Consider the following 6000-nt stretch of genomic DNA (forward strand, 5'->3'; position numbering starts at 1 on the left):
GTGGGTCTAGTGCAGTTCCACAATTGTTCCTTTGATGTAGGTGGGTCTTCATGGAATGCAGTTTCGGGAAAGTGGTTCCAGCAAGCAGAGATAATTATCAGCTGATGCGGCGTGGCAGCCATTTTGTGATTACCAGGAATGGTGCTGAGAAAAGAAAATCTCAAGTATAGATATTAGTTCTTATGGATCTTAATAAAGAATGGAATTTATATCATTGTATAGGGATCTAAAACTTAATTCAAGGAACCCTAATATATCTTAAAGGGGTAAAACTTACTGTTTACTAGGTAAGGGCGGAGACAGCCTTTTCAACTGGCGGTAAAGTGACTAGCAAGTTAATGAACTTTATGGTGAGTTTGTGGCATACTTAAAACGTTCTATTGTGCCTGTGGCGTCACTGCTATGTATTTTGTTAGAACATTAGCCATAGTGGGGCGGGAGTGCCCTGGGCCCATTTCGGCCTAAAAGATTATTCTCTAGCTGGCGGTAAAGTGACTAGCAAGTTAATGAACTTTATGGTGAGTTTGTGGCATACTTAAAACGTTCTATTGTGCCTGTGGCGTCACTGCTATGTATTTTGTTAGAACATTAGCCATAGTGGGGCGGGAGTGCCCTGGGCCCATTTCGGCCTAAAAGATTATTCTCTAGCTTAAGTTAAATGTATCTTGAAGGGCATTCCAAAGGTCAAGAAGATTTCTGCCTAGATGTGACTTTATCACACTCTCTATTGTGACTGTCCGGAGTAAAGCATTGTAATTAACAATAGGTGGTCAGAGCAAAGGGGAGCGGTCAGAGGACTTCCTGGAAAATTTTATCATATACTCAGGATGTATAAGAGAGCTATGTAATTCTTTTATCGTAGTATATTGGGTAGTCAGAGGGCAGTCGCTTCCCAGCAAGGCTACCACAGTTTTCTGGAGCAAATAGCAAGCAGCCTTGCTACTCGCCCCAAAATTTTTTCTCCAGGCCGGGGGGGGGGGGGGTACACAGCAGCGGCCTTGCCAACGTGCTGTCTTGACCTAAGTGATACTTAAAAGATCAAAAACTCAAAACAGATCCTGGGGCCCTACCGGGTCGGACTCCTCCATCCCAGCTCAATCTGGAAATACAGAGGTCCAGATCCACTCAGCACTCTATATGACAATTCTGCAGCCATCAGGAGAAGTTCCTCCCTTTGGACTTTGTCGTCTCTTCTCTTTTTTTCCACTTTCCTGCTCCTATTTGTTTCTTTCTTCTTCACTAGGATCTCTCATGTTCTTGAACCTATTCTCCTGAGAGCTGTAGACAGCAAAGAAGTAAATGTATTTTTCTTGGGTTCTGCTTCTAGAAGGAGATGGTTCTTAGCAAGATTCAGTATCTAATCATCAGCTTTTCTCCTCACTCTGTTCCCTACTTTTGTCTTCGACTACCTCAGTTTCTAAGCTGATGAGCAAATTAGAGCCCTAACTTCTAAATTTCACAGGTCTATGGCAATTTGTTTCTAACATTTCCATTTCATTCCTACTTCACCTCTTTGTAGTTGAATAAAATCATCACACAAAGCTGCTCAACGTTTCTGATCGGGATCCCAGAGCTTCATGCCTCAAACCTGACTTCTTTCTCTGTTGTTTTGCCCAATCACACAACTCCTAAGGGTTCACCTGACCCCCTCACGTCTCACCTTTCTTCTGTCTTTTGTGGGTCCTCTCGTGAACTCTTAGTAACTTCAGTGCTACCATCCCAATGGTGCCCCCTTGCTCTTCAAACATGTTCTGTCAATCCTCAACCTTGGGTTACAACCTTAATTCTTTTTCTCTAATTCTGGGTTCTGAGATTCACTGGAGAAATTTAGATGATAACTAAACCAAAATACTGATTAGAATTCGTACCAAACAGACCCTTGTCAACTCCCTATTATGTTCTCTACAAACGCTCTTTCAAATATTTTCCTACATTTTCAGGCCTCTGACCTCATTCCTTCTTAGACAACATTTCCTACATGTTAATGTTCAAGCACATCTCTCCTGAGAACCTTGTTAAAATGAAATTTCAACAAGTGACCATGAAGTTACTGTTTTAAGAACCACACTTTTTTAACAGGAAGGTCTTAGATTTCATTCCTGTAGGTTTCTCTGGAACTTGGTCAAAGTAACTGTATTTCTTTTGTCTTAGATCTTCAATTTGCTACTCTGCACCATCTCCTTTCCTTAGCCCCCAAGCAAGCTCAGGTCTAAGAAATATAACCTCTAATTCCACTATTTCTTAAAACAGCATTTCTCAAAATATGTTCCACAGAACACCAATTTTTCAATATATAATAGCATGCCATGAAAACGATGGATTCTATGGTCAAATATGTTTGGATATGGTAAGTAAAACATTATTCAAAAGTTTATGACAGTGTTTTCTAGTTGGTGCCTAGGTACCAACTCTGGGGTCACTCTAATATTATTCTAGAACTATCATTCCAATGACCTCTTCCTTTTAAGAGACCACCTCTACAAACTGTAGCTTATATAAATTACCTCAAATCCATTACCCATTGAGTCAGTGACCCCTTGCATTTCAGCTTTTGCTCATTATTCAGCTGAAACTGCTCTTTCAAATAAAGTATTTTATGGAAAACATTTCCTTTTGCTAACCAAATTTTAAGTTATAAAGTCTTATATGTAACAAATGCATATAGGGAAAAAGAAGAAGGTAAAATTCCCGTTAGTGTTGTTACCCAGATACAATAGGGTTAACATAGTTTTATATACCTTCTAGCCTTTTGTCTACACATATACATATAAACATATATAATGTATATGTATATATACAAGGAATCTTAAAAAATTGTGGAAAATGTGTATCATGAAAAAAACTGCAAGATTTCAAAATTTTTGCACAAAATGAACTTGTGCTTTCATTTTGTTTTCCACAAACTTTTTTTGAAGTTTCCTCATATATGCATAAATGGAAATATTTGTTAATACTTAGATGAGGCTCTGAGAAATTATTCATTATCCCTTCACAAGACCTCAAACACTGCCATCTCAATGTATCAATGTGTGTATGAGCTAGCTAGGGGTTCTAAATTACATATACTGATGTGATATATCTGCCGTGGGTCCCAAGATTTTGTACTTCCAACAATATCCCAGGAAAGGCCAATATTGATGATCCATAGGCTCTGGAAAACATGTTTCCATTGCTATTAATTAAATAAATACCAAAGCCTGGCCAGAAATTTATACATGAAAAAGTTATACCCCAGATAAATTTGGGTTCCAAAACTAGCTAAGAGTACATATAGTTAAGATGATCTTTGAAAGTACGATAAGATGATGTCATGTTGGAGAAGAGAACAATTTATAAGTTCCATCTGACTTTAAATTGAACTTTCAGTGTTTGTGCTGATTGATAATTCTTTAGTGAGCACAGGATGAAGGAGTCAGTTTACGAGCAGGGGTCATGTTATATTAAAAAAATACATGTTTATTAAAAGTAGGTAAATAAATAAATAAAATCTTTAAATATCTACCAATCATGTAGAGTTATTCTGGAAATAAAAAAATATAATACACATACAAGGTGCCGAGAGGAGCATGACAAATAAAAAGTGTGCTATTAGTAATAGCAGTAGTAATAATACCCTGGATAGTCAGTCATCAAGTTTTCCTTGCTTATCTTTCTTCTCTCTACACAAACATTTTTCTTTTGAGTGTTTCCTACTACTTCTCCTAAAATGAAATCTGTTTCACCCCATATCTCACACTGTAAGAAACATGTGGAAACTAAGCTGCTGTAGAAAAATATCTTTTAACCTCTCATCTCACGTTCTTTCCTGGGCATGCATCCACTGGATGGAATGGCAAGCAAAACATATTATGTTAATTGTCATATTCCTCTGTTCTTTATTTTTTCTCTTTTTTGATGAAATAGGTAAAGTTATGTATGTGCAAATGATATGCACATAGTCCCAAGGTTCTCATATCAATGCCAAACGCATTTAAGTTTTTTTTTTTTTTTTTTGAGAGGTTTTTGCTATAGGGCATGTGCACTCACCAGAAAGACAGAGAGAAACAGAAAGATAGAAAGCGAGAAATCACCCCCCAGTGGGGTTGGCCACGCCGCAATCCCTTCTCCTCCATTCTCGTGAATTTAAGCCACTGGGTCCGGGATTCGAACTGCAGTCAACTACATGGGAGTCCAGCGACATAGCCATTGCACTAACTGCTGGTCCTTGCATATAAGTTTTTTATGTATTCCTGCCATCTGTAAATTTAGACCAAAAGTTCAGGATTTCTCAAACAGCCTGTAAGTCAAGTCCTGGAAAGCAGTGCAGTATAATATAGAAAGTCTGTCATAGAACACTGAATAATATCATAAATGTATTTCTGCTGAAATCAATAAACCTGTCATTTTCAGATTCTAACGATAAGCCAATATAACAAAGTCTACATGATTTTTCATAATTTCTTATCCCTTTTATGGACTATTTCCTAATAACTGTGTAACTTTTTCTTCTTTATTGTCATTTGGTTCCTGGTCTCTCCTTTCGGAGATTACTTGACTGTGAGTATTAAGCAATTCTGGAATATTTATTTCACCCTTACAAATAACATTGAAATAGAAAGATTTTATGTCATTCTAATAGAGCCGAATGAACTTTTCAGGCATGTGATTAAAGACTGGGCAATAATCAATTTTCTTAGAATCTATTTTCACATTTATCTCTTGCTTTACTTACTACCTATATCATTCTATTCAAATCAATAGAGTTTTTTTTGAGGAATAAAAGATAATTCTAAAATAAAATGATTAGCCTCTTTACATTCAAATCTCATAGTCAAACTGAACTAATATTCTATTCTTAATGTCTCTGAGCAAGCTATCCCTGCCTCCTGCCTAACAGTGCTCTGGGAGAGGATTGAAAATTTTAAGATATGAAAACACACTGGAACTGTAATAAACAACTCAGCAATGTGCCTTCTAAGGTGGACAGATTCTTGGTAGGCAGCCCTAATTGTTGCAATCGCTTTTAGGTGTTCTAATGCACTCAGCTGAATTATGCACCACACTGCTTCTGAATGACACAGCCATTTCTGACTCCATTAATATGGAAGATTTCAGCCAAATGCTCTTAAACGATAGCTTCTCTTTATTTGTAATTTCAGACTCTATTGATTTCCTTCTGTTCCCTTCATTATGATTTCAATTGATTACCTTGGCAACTGCAATAACAATGATTGCACTTGACACTGTCTGAGACTCTTGAGATGGTATTTGAATAGGAATGGTATAATTTGGGGGAAAGTGCCTGCAAGAACCTGTCATTAACAGTACACTTACTCTTTACTTTTATTGACTTTCCTCTCTTTCGAGTAGGCCCTTGTCACAGAGTTGGCTGTTAACAGGGCTACAGTAGTAGTTCAGATTTTCACAGTTCTTCAGAGGGTAAAAGATTCTTATTAAAGAGAATGAAGTAGGCCTGCATATATACATACACTTATACACATCAAACTGTGTGTGTGTGTGTGTGTGTGTGTGTGTGTGAGCACACTCATGTGTGCACAGGTAGCTGTTGCCATTTGCCAATGTTGCCAATGTTGTAATTTGATATTCAGGTTAATTTACCTGCTGGGGTAGGCATTTGATGGTACTTGAACTCTTAGGGTGTCAGAACTCAGATCGAGACTCCAACCAAGATGTGATAGTAAATTCTATATAATGTTTTTATTAGGATTTTAAGGAAAAAGAAACAAACAAACTTGCTCTATGTCATTGTCACCACAGATTTTAAAATGCAAAGGCTCAACTGCAGACTGCAAGCTGTGAATTTTATGCCAACTCTTAGGTCACCACTCTAGCTCATCTGACCCTTCCTAAAAGACTGTTTTCTGTATGAGATTCATGGAGAATATTGGCTATGCCACACAAGGACATCTGTGGTCACACTTTCCTAAGTTTCTTTTTTCTACTGTTTTAATTAAAGAGCCACCCATTTATTCTTTTGTTAATAATGCAACTCCATGGAAG

Source organism: Tupaia chinensis, unplaced genomic scaffold (assembly GCF_000334495.1).
Source record: "Tupaia chinensis unplaced genomic scaffold, TupChi_1.0 Scaffold000298_1, whole genome shotgun sequence".
Classification (NCBI taxonomy): domain Eukaryota; kingdom Metazoa; phylum Chordata; class Mammalia; order Scandentia; family Tupaiidae; genus Tupaia; species Tupaia belangeri.